The sequence below is a fragment of the Pyxicephalus adspersus genome, chromosome 10 (assembly GCF_032062135.1).
Source record: "Pyxicephalus adspersus chromosome 10, UCB_Pads_2.0, whole genome shotgun sequence".
Taxonomy (NCBI): domain Eukaryota; kingdom Metazoa; phylum Chordata; class Amphibia; order Anura; family Pyxicephalidae; genus Pyxicephalus; species Pyxicephalus adspersus.
The window spans coordinates 35,055,545-35,067,895 of record NC_092867.1 but is presented as its reverse complement, the minus strand read 5'-3'; positions in this window follow the sequence as shown (position 1 = coordinate 35,067,895).

Here is a 12,351-nt window from a genome sequence, read left to right as displayed (position 1 = left end):
TTAAATCTATTAACGACAGCCAAAAAAAAATTAAGTGTTTACTTTTTAGAGTAGGTGAGTGAAAATGAGAGGCTGCTTCTATAAATTCTTGTTCAATAATGAAGAGAAGTACTTAATGTTTCTGTAGGAGACAGTCTGCTCTGGGTCTATAAGGATACATGTGTTTGTAGGAGCTGCTTTCTTTTTTTTTAAATCAGTAAATGTAGTATGCTTTAACATCTGCTCGTCTGATGCCTAGTTCGATTTATCTTGAGTTTCTTCTAAGAAAAGTCACAAAGAATGTTTTTCTCTTTTTCCCCTTCTTGTCTTTAGTTGGGTTCTTTATTTCATTGGGAAAGTAATCTGGTGAGATAATCAAGTCTAACTTCAGGTCTAGTCCCCAGAGGTATTGTAAAACAGCCTTAAACTGTGCTGTGCCGGCTGCAAGATCTGGCAATAGAGACTGTAAGCTTGGCAGCCATACTTTCACTTTCCAACTAAGTGCTTTGGAAACTATGGAGAGAAATAATGTTTGTTGTTGTTGTCTATATTCTGCATTTGCAATTAAAATACACAGCATTTCGTCTGTATCATGCAGATATTTTACATTTACCAGAAAACATTGCCAGATTTTAAATTTAATTTATTTACATTTTATTTTTTTAATGGGGACCTTTTATGTATTGGGAAAGCCCATAAATAATTTTATTTTACATTTTTTACAGCCTATTGATGCTTTTTTTTATCTGAATGAACAATATTCTATTCTGAACCACCAACAGGTGGCAATACAGGTGAAATGTGAAAGCCCCATGTTTTATAGAAAGAATAGGGACTTGCCAGAGATGTGGACTCCTCTTAACACTCCTCTTTTTTCAGTAATTGCATTATAGAGCTAATTGTCTTAACAGCACTTAAATAGGGTAGCTAGAAAAGGGATATGGGAATTAAAAAGGGGGTGTGATGTAAACACCAATCCCCAAGCAGTTTGCAGCATCTTATTTTCAGGCATATGTTATAACAAACATATTTGTTCCCAATATTTCTAATTAGCTTTTAATGTCCAAACATCAAATATGTATCCACAATGGGTTGATAATAATTGATATAAAAAAAAATTGAGAGGGCTGAGAAATCATAGGGAGGCATTATAGGTCTGCATGGTATGACTGATGTGTAGTCATCTGTAGTATGGCAGAACCAAACAATGGCAGATTTTGTTAGGTGGGCATGCATGTATAACTGAGGGATCATCCAGATTAATAAAGGGTAACAAGCATGCCCATTGGCTTCCTGACATACAGGAAAAGTATGGAAAGGTATATTTTCCACTGGACAATTTTACCAGCTGGCAAAGTAAGCCGAGTCATACCAATTGCAGATCAACTTGTGTTTGGAGGAACCATTTGTTCCTGCCAGTTCTCATTTACCCAAACCTACTGACCTATAAATCTAAATGAAGTAAAACAGCATTGTGCTCAGAATTTATTGTGAATTCCCCCCCCCCTAATTTAGTAAATAAAATAGAGCTATGTCTACATAAAGGGGGAAAATGGGTTTTGCTATACACAATATTAGATGATTGTAATAAAACTTTACTTTAGTCATGAAAATGAATGTTTTCTGTCCCTTTATCAAATCAACCCTAAGTGTTTGGGCCCTATTAGTATACCCTTCATTTATGTATTAAAATACACAATCGTATATTATATGGATAGGTCATTTGAGTAATATAATAATACCAATGTTACATAGTGTGCATAGTACTATCATTTACCTTCACTTCATGCCATGTTAAATAAAAATCTTTTTAATGAGCAAATAAAAAGATGTTTCATTTTTATAGGCAACATGGACATTTTATTATTAGATTCACAATTAATATTATTATAATTTACATTTATAATAGAGCCAACATATTGCATTTAGTATTAAGTCTATGTTCACTGTTTCTATTTTAGTGACACTCCATATTATGGGATATTATGCCCATTTATTCATACTGAAGATCATGTTAAGTACTAACTCATATACAGGTTATCAGGTTACTGACCTTGCTGGATGAATTAATTGGCATTATATGAATATTATGTTTATTCAATAAATGATAAGAAAAATATTTATTGCAAGATTGATTGTCCATCTTTTTATATCCCAGCAAGGAGAACAAATACAAACCATACTGGGTACATACCATGTACCTCTAACCATACATACTAAATATTAAAATTCTACGCTTGGTCCACATATCCAGTGCAGTCTTAAAAGTAAAAACATCCCTTGCATATGATTGGCTGGATTAAGACACAGATTCAAAAACTTTAACAAACTGTTGTTTTTGTAGAATAACACGTTCAAAGTATTGCAGATTTTTCAAATCTGACTGCTGAATAAATCTTCAAAATGAACAAATTGATATTTTAAACCATCATTCAATTGGATATATACAAACTCTACATGTAGACGGTGCATTGATATCAGACTTGGATGCCTTGGCTCTCTAACATGGCTATCGAATAGACGTGTCATACAGTAAACATGGCAATACAGGCATCACAGCTTTGATCCTTATGTCTCGCCGTTTTCATTCTGCATTGTCTCAGATTCCTTTAAAGTCCTTTTCTTTATTTCCATCTCTTTTGCATAATGAAAAAGTTTTTTTTTTGACTCTGACAGAAGTTAAAAGGAATGCTTTAAAAAATAAATAAAAGACGCTGTTAGAAAAAGAAATGTCACTCTTGGATTTAATCCTGTTTTCAGTTCCTGTGTCTGTCAATTGCTCTCCTGCCAGTCTTTTTGTTGCTGTCTTTTCTCATTTCCGTGTTTCTCTTCATGGTTGCGTTGTTGGAGGTTGCTAAGGAGAACGGAATGCCGTGCGGTGCAGACTGGATTTAGGGTTTACGTAATGTACGTCACATCTACTAACTATACTCAAGGGTCAAGGTTCAAGAAATGAACTATGTACAAATGATTTCCCCAAAACTCTTTTGGAAGCAACTCACTTTGATTTAATGATGAGAACCTTTTTAGAACACTTAGTACCTTCACCCCACAGTATTAACCATTTCAGACAATCTTTGAGCAACCTTTCCCAGTAAAGGCCCTAAATTCCTCCATTTGAGAACAGCACTGATGTGCTTAAAAAATTACATTGACTTGATCATACATTTGTGTGTGCATATTGGTGGTTTTTGAAAGCCTTGCTCCATTGATAATCTTTGAAAAGCTGACTGGTGGTCTTTTCTGCATATAAATACAAAATGAGCCATTCCATTTATCATATATTAACAATAAATAATTAAAACTCCAACATATATTTATACTCAGTGTTTTCCTAATATCCATTGTGTTTTTTTTCCATTGTGCAACAATATCCTACGATATCCTTACCCATGAAATCCCTCGTTGTCCTCTTCTCAGCTGCTGCTTTCCCATGGCAGGTTCTATCCCATGCTGCCATCTTTGTTGGGAGCCTCTTGTGTCTTCCTGGTGTATCCCCCTCCACACCATAATGTGTTACTAGATGTAGCATAGGTAAATAAATTCTTGCACATACTTGTTTACATGTTGGCAATCACCAGAAAGGTATTTTTTTCAAGCTATGTTGTGTATTTTAAATTACCAACTGGAGCTGTTCTTTATGAGAAGAATAACTCAGGAAAACCAATTATTTAGCAAATAAGAAAAAATTCAAAATACATTATATTTAGTATTTACTACATACCCTACCCCCATATGCCTATGTACTTCAGTAGGACAGTCAAATTCTTTATCTACTGATTGTGACTATACACACAGTGATCCTTCTAGATCTGTATTGAGTCTATGATTGATTTATTAAAGCTCTCCAAGGCTGGAGCGAAAACACTTTAATCAGTGAACTTGGGTGATCCAACAAACCTGGAATTAATTTCCTCAAAGTCATTTGCTATTTGCTAGCAAATGTTTTGAGCCCTTGACGAGATGATGGTTTGCTATGGCATGCTTGTCATAAAATATTTCTGCAAGAATGCAGGCCAGCGATCCAATATATCATTATGCTTTGGTTCATTTTCATGGGTTAACTGAGCCCCTACAAGTCTTTGTTATCACTTATTAGTAATTCCCCTGAATTGTTTCTTGGTTTCTCCAACAGGAAAACCCCCTGCACTCTTTATTACTGACTCTTCTACTTTCCACTTGAATGTTTCAGGTGTGCTTGATCATTTATTCTAGCATCTTTTGTTGCATTCTGTGTATTTTTAAATGAATTATCTAACTAAAATGTCTGTTTTGGAAAGACTGAATGGTTAAGAAGACCATAGAAATAGAAGCTTCTGCGGATTCGACCCTGGCCAACTGAAGAATGAATTGGCTGGGTTGGGTTGTACTAGCAAATCGACACCAAGTTCTCTTATATTCAAGAGCACATGTGTATGGCGAGGTCTTTGACAAGAAAGATCTGATTGGTATTGCAGACAAGTCAGTGTGTATTTAGGATCTTTTTATTATATATACCTATCATAAAATATCATATAAATATATATAATATATATACCACTCAACTAGATGGCTGCTGCTGTGGAGGCTGATTTTAAATGAGTTATCATTGGGTTTGGGTTTTCCCTGGAAATGGTAGTGTCCCTTTTCTATTTGCATTATTTAAATCCTGTAGGCCCTTTGCTTAAGAGATTACCTAGGGACATAAGCAGCTTACATCCGAATTTGCATATATTTGGAATTAGTTCAGACTGGCACAAAGGAAATGTTTCTTGTGGCATTATGTAGCTAATTGCATTATCATAGGGCTAATCTTCTAAGATATGTTAGTTTCTGCTGTCAGTATAGTTTATCCTAAAGCGGGTCCCTATTCTAAGGTGCATTTAGTAGATAACATGACAACCATATAAGCTTCTTTTAAGTGTGTTGGTTAACATTGTGAAATAAGTGGAATAGAATGCTGAAGTTTGTACCTAAAACAAATCAGTTAAACTGACTATTGTAGGACAGGGGCTCAGTTATTTTTGTTATACTGCAAATTCTTTATCTTATTGGTTCATTGTAGTAAATGCCACATTTTTCTGTAATGGAATCTGATGTTTTGCTGAATCATTGGAGAGCACAAAACTAAAGCTGTGTACACATGTGCAATTATTATTGTTGGAAACGAACGACTAATGACCGTTCGTCCGATAATCGTTAACAAAAAAAGTTCACAAGGACCCCGATGAAGGAGAATCGTCCCTGGAAAAGAGCGACCGTCCCTGTGGATCTGATTGGGTGACGATCATACGCTATCTATTGTGTGTACGGTCGTTCAGTGATCATGGATGGTTCTGCAGTACACTTTCTCCTTTACATTCACTTCCTGCATCGTTCAAACGATAGTATCTAGCGTGTGTACATAATTGGTGGATTATATTTGAACGATCATATTGTTACAGCATGTACAGAATTGTGCACAAAACGATCGTTCAAAATATTCGTGCATACACGTTAGTCGTTTGTTTTCTAACGACAATTATTGCACGTGTGTACCTAGCTTTAGGTTACTTTTGTGTCATGTTGTTGCTGCCTCTACATATGAGAAAATATAAAGGACTTCAATGTATGAGTGACTATTTGAATTCATGATAAATGATCATTTATCATGATTGTATGTAGATTGGATTTTATAAATAGATTAAATGTTATAGTGGCTATTTGAATGTAAAACAAATCAGAATAGTGAATGGCTGCTGCAACAAAAGCATTTTCAGGCAATGGGCCTGATTTAATCAAGCTCTTCAAGACTGTAGAAGAGAGACCATTATAGCAAAACCTGGGCTATCCGGCAAATCCAGAATTTATCTACTCCAGGACTGAAAATATTTGCCAACTAATACCAAATGATTATGAAATCCATTTTGCTGGATCACCCAGGTTGACCTATGATACGGAGAGCTTTAATAAATCAGGTCCAATGTAGGAGTGATTTCCTTTTGCTGAAAGCAAAGTCAGATGTTTGTCTTCCAGGATATATTTCAACCTTCAATCATCAGATGCATTGCCATACTACTTGGATCTGCACATTTTGTTCTTTCAGCCTGATCTACCACATTTGATGACAGTCACTTTCTCTTTACTTTACAGAAAGGGAAACAACTGGTATAAAGCTGTCATATACCACTATATATTTTTATTAATGTAGTGTAGAATAAATAAAAAACAATAGATTTAACAAAGATCTGTGAAATAATATGATGATCTGGAAAGCCTACTCTTTGCTGCATACCACCACTTACCACTCCTATAAGCCAATGTAATACAGCAAGTATTGCTCCCTAACAACTAGCTGCTGATGGGAGCGTTCCCTATAATTTGGCATAAGTCAACTCTGCAGGCTCTGTGGGGTATGCTCCCATTGGCTGCTGATTCTTAGAAGTGCTCCCTACTGCTATTTGGTGGAGTGAAGCAGCACTTGATCTGTCTGTCTGATAGGTGCACAGTGCTTACAGAGAGATAACAATTATTTACCTGGCCATGCACTCATTGACTAGTGTATGGGCACCAATAAATTGTGCAATAGTGAGCACTCCCAAAAAAAAGTATTTGTTATTGAATTACAGATACTCTTCTTAGCCTCATCTTAACCTGGTTTCTGAAGATGTGCTCAGGTCCTTCCATAACCTACTTTGGATATGAACATAGGAAGACCAGTGAAGAACAATCACTGTGCTGACATATTAAAACTCCATTTATATAAAATTGTGTATGTAAAGCACATGCAAATCCAAATTTATTAAAATTAAACAAAATGAGTGTCCCCTTAACTTTATTGTTTCCAGTATATCAGTCCAGCTGATCTGCTGGGTTTCAAAAGTGGCTTCATGGCCAGGATTCTGCATTTCTACCTTGCCAGCATTCCATCCATAGCATTAGGCTCTCAAGAATGCACTGCTATATGTTTCCTTCTAAGCTTTGCAAGTGTCAGTTTTCCCAGGCAGCTTGGCCTGTTACAGCAAATCCAGTATAGTAAAGCCAAATAAGCCGTCATATGTTAAGCCTGCCAATAATTTGGATTGGAAACCTTCAACATCTCATTTTTTTCCATTGTTTATCACCATATTGATTCTCCAACACAAAAAAGGGACATCAAAAACAAAATGTTTGTTCATTTTTTTTATAACAAAGATTAAAACATTTTTCTCCATTAAACTTAAACCCTGTTAGTTGTGTGAACAAACAGCATTAAAAATGAGAAGAATTATTTGCTGTTGAATACATCTCGAGTTCTAGAAATTATACAAGTGCGGGAAGGGGGAAACCTTGGATTTGTAGTTGTTATGCTGTCCATAAAAGCATTGGAAAAAGTACCTTGAGATTATAACAAAAAACCTTATGACATATGACACGTTATTATTAAGTAAGATGTTGTTGGATAACAATTACATTACCTTAAAATGATGTGGGTGAGGCTTCAGGTGACATTACTCTATAAGGAAGTGGGTGTGGCTTCACATGACATCACCTTATATGGGTGTGACTTTATGTGCCATACCTATGACATCATAGGTTCTGGCAGTTATAAACAGCAGAACAATACTCGGGGCTACTTTAGGTCACCTCTGGCAGCTGAGCTAAAAGAATCTCTAGACAATCCCCTTTATGGAGAACAGACAGAAGGACCCGTGTCCCCCAAGTACAGTAAAGCAAGAAAAATAACAGTTTAATTCTGTGTTTGGGGCTAAAAATTATCTTGTAGACCAGAGATCTCCAATTTTTTTTCAGCTTGGACTAGTTTCAGACAATATATTTTTTCTATGGACCTTGGGGGTGGAGAAGGGTGGTGTTGTGTGGGGTAGTACATAACATAACTTTCTTGCAGGAAACCGGTCATGGGGAAGGGGGGAGGAATTTAAATCATACAACATGCTTTCTGCCCCTTGTACTCACATATTGAACACAGGATGTGAACAGATTTGAAGAGCTCCTTGCTGCCCTTTTTTTATGTAACAAAGACAGCGTGATCTGAGTACAGAAAGTCTTGCTCCTAAATTAAAAAATTAAAAAAAGCAAAGAAAGCAAAAAGATGGGCTAAAAGATGTTATTTTGGGCCCGTGTATCTCCACAGATTTTAAGCTTTTCTGGGCAGGGTCCCTTCTCCTCCTGTGTCACTGTCTGTAATTGTTTGTCATTTGCTACCTCTATTTAATGTACAGCACTGCATAATATGTTGGCACTATATAAATCCTGTTTATTAATATTATTATTAATAATAATAATAATAATAATAATAATAGTTTTCTCTATTACAAACCTGTGGTCATTGTAACAATTTAAGTTGACTCGGGGACCTCAACGTTACCCCAAAGTGTCTAAAAATATTTTTCTAACCTAGCGAGATGTAAGGTTTTCCAGTGCTAACACCTGGGAACTTTTAACGTTTAGTGCAGGACAGTTACTTTGGTGGAAGCAATCCATTGCACTGAAACATGTTGTCATGTATGTGGTGTCAAAAATATGGTGCAATTCTGACTTTTTAATATAAGACTCATAAACCTGCACAAAAAAAGCATGTTTACCCACCTGTGAAGAATGGGTTAAGTGCCAATATACTCAAAAATATTGACACCGAGGTGGGGGAAGGAATGGCATGAGTATGCTATGTTAGAGCTAGTAGGCAAACCCCAGCTAGACAGGTCTACAAGTGATGGGCTAATGCGGTACCTTTGGCCTCCAGGAAGGGGTTGGACAGCGAGCATACAGTCTTATTCTCCAATACACTCTGGTTAAACAGGCCTATTGATCCCTTAAGTACAAGACGATAGATAGATATATAAAAGGAGTCATTGAACTCATTAAAAGTAGCTCTGAGTGCATTACTCATTCTGATGGGTCCAAATGCAGCCAGTAATATTGAAACTCGGATTGGGTCACCATCATCTTATAGGCAAAACTGGAGCATTCAATGGCAAACTGCTCTTTACCCCTTTGATACCAATGGGGGCATCAAAAATCAGCAGAGGTAACACTGAAGGTCCTGGATACAGAACCTGCCTGATCACAATTTCTACATTTTTACCAATAGTTCTGCTTGAACAAAATATGCATAAACATGTGAGATAACATGCATTAAAATGACGCAACCAAATGGAAAGGTTTGAAGGGGCCCCTAACGTGCAATTACCCTCGGAATCGGTGCCCCCCACTGGACTTTTCAATACCATTGCACACTTTACATACCTCTTTGAATTATTTTTTACCCCCCTTTCTATGCCCAAACACGGCCACATTTGTTATTAAACATAAATAAGCCAGATATTGTTTTTCTAGTTGGGGATTGGAGTTCCTACTACTGAAAAATTTGGATTTATTTTGGGAAGTCTAAAATGTGTGTTTGAGGGAAGAATATATAATGCTGCAATTCGAATAAGTCAAAACTTTCCTAAATCCCCAACTTACTACTAATATTAATATATATTTTTTAGTTAGATCTAGTATCCCAGCAGAATGTTCCTAGGGTCTTTGTATGATCCATATCTTCCTATTCAGGAAATTCTAATGATTTGTCAACAGATAAGACACAGTGATACATCATTTCTTGCATAGGTAATTAACTTTATGTAGAGAACATACCTCATGGCAGCAAAGAACTCACATACATGCACAGTGCGGTTTGACAAAGCATGTCCCAATCAGTGACTTTTAACCATGTGGAACAGGTTCATTGTAACAACAAACAAAATAAATGGCAGTTGTGTCACTGGTAATAATTCATTTCAAACTATTCAGGGATTGGCTGGAATATGACATGAAAGGGGGCTTTTTCCATTTACCATACACGGTGACAGTCTAGGGTTCTCTTCCGGCTTCTCCTTGTTTTCATGGTAACCAAAAAAAAAAGCTTTGAGCAGCAAATGTTCTGCTTAATTACTCCCCACACCATTTGTGAGAACAAATAAACACATAAAAGACAAGCTTACATACAATAGTATGTATTATTGTGATTGATGTGTGAAGTTAGTGCTATGAATGCAGACTGTAACTTTTTAAAACAATTAATTAATGGAATAATTTACAACGTGATCTACCTTAGGGCAAAAAATACTCCTGATCTTTTAACAGGCATGGCAGTTGATATACTAAAAAGTTGTGTTCAGGGGTAAACAATACTTCTGCTTACACCGGAGATCATTTTGAGGTTTTTCACAAAATAAATCAGCCTATCTCAATCTATTTTCCCAAAGAGGAACCCTTAAAATAACTTTATGTCTTAGGGAATCCAATTTATTAGGAATCGGTATAAAAAACATATTTTGTATTGGTGATTAGAGGGAAAGCCATTCTTACAGGCTGCTAAAAAGATCTCCGGTGCTATGCTGCTGGCTCCGACAAGTTGTGATCACAGGTCAAACAGCCACAGTTTCAGAACCTGTAGCACAATTTTCGGAACTTGTTCTATGTAATGTGTGGGAAAATTAATGTTTTCACATTTTGTCTTGCAGGTGACTAGTTATTCAAAGTGAACATAGCTTCACCTTTATAAATAAACCACATGGACACTGCAAGGGAGTTTTACTCATTGTGTAGATAGATAGATGATAGATAGATAGATAGATAGATAGATAGATAGATAGATAGATAGAAGTCTTTCATGGTAAAAATATGCACTCAGCGTAAGGCAATGTACACGCATTCAATAATTGTTGTTGGAAATTATCTTTTACGATCTTTTCCAAGGACAAACGACTGCACGATGCATGAACAAGCTCTGTACATACAGCACCATTCTGCTCTATGGAGAGGGTAGAACGACGGAGCGGCACCCCGCTGCGCTGTCTCCCCTTCACTTGCATTAGGATAATTTGTCGTCCATCATCTGTGGATCATCGATCAGATGATGGACGATGAATAGTGTTGAGCGAACCCGAAACGTAAAGTTCGGTTTTGATTACGATTTTGGGTACCCGGACCTGAACTTTGAGCCGAAGTTCGGCCGAACCCGGCAAACCCGACTTTCTGTGTGTTCGCTCATCCCTACCCACTAACCATTATTATTATTGTTGAGCAAACCCAAACTGTAAAGTTTGGGTCCGTACCGAACTTTACGATTTTGGGTACCCGGACCCGAACTTTGAGCTGAAGTTCGGCCGAAACCTGCGAACCCCAACTTCCAGGTGTTTGCTCATCCCTAACAATGAACATTGTACACACGCAAGTCCAATATCGTCCCTGAGCTGATTATCGGTCAAGAACCTTTGCACGTGTGTATATGGCCTTAGACAATGAACATGCCTTCACTTCCCAGCCAAAAGACATTAAAAAGAAAATAGAAGGAATACACAGTATTAGTTATTGCCAGGATGGCAAGGTTTGAACAAGGTGCTTACTGCTCAACACCACTTAGATAATATGGACCAGTAGAGAGTTTTGACATCATGACAAGAAGTCCTACCACCTACCCAGTGCACGCTGCACATATTAATTAGATGGATGCTTTGGATCCTTCCTTAAGTAAATTATTCCCAATGAATTCTCGCAAAGAAACTGTATAAAGTGTTCATTTATAAATCAGAAAAGGTAAGAGAATCACAGGTGAGCACCCATGTCAGAAGGCCTATAATGGTTTGCCATAAACTGTACACATCAGTGCTCTAACTATGGATGATAGGGCCCCATAGCAAAAGCAAAAAGGGGACCAATCTCTTTATTTATTTTATGTTTATAGCTGTTGTATAGAGGTTTTAAAACTAGATATACATTACCTTCATTCAAATGCATATGCTAAATGGTAAAATAGAATCCAAAGAGGTGCAAATGGCCCATGTGATTCTGCGTTGCCATGGCTATAGTGTTTCTCTTGGTACCTATGTATGCATTGAGAGAGAATGACTGTATAGTCATGAAGTATAAAATCTTAGGGATGGGGGGTGGGGATTACATAGCTACATAGGTTCTAAAAGGGAAATTATATCTGCTATTAAGGTGTATTTGTTGAGGATACAAAACCTGTCAATTTTACTCTAAATTTTCCTGACTGGTATGCCTTGCTTTACTTGTATCAGTGGTGAAACTGTCTTCCTGAGCTAATGGATTTCAGTCATCATCATTAAACCTTTACGAAATGTACACAACCTAAAAAATAATTGGCAAACCTGTTTTTTTAAGGTGTTTCGTGTTGAATATTATCGCCTATTAAACCAGGATGGTTACATATTTAATAATAAACTTTAATGTAATAAATATCGCGAATCTTAGTGTCCCTATGGTTATTCCATGTAATTGTTTTTTTTAAATATACACCAAAAGGCCTCCGAGTCTTACCGTTTTCTTTAGAGTCCTCTCGACTTTTTCCACAACAATTGACTGAATCATCATTAAACAATGAGTGGGCTGCAATTTATATCTCAT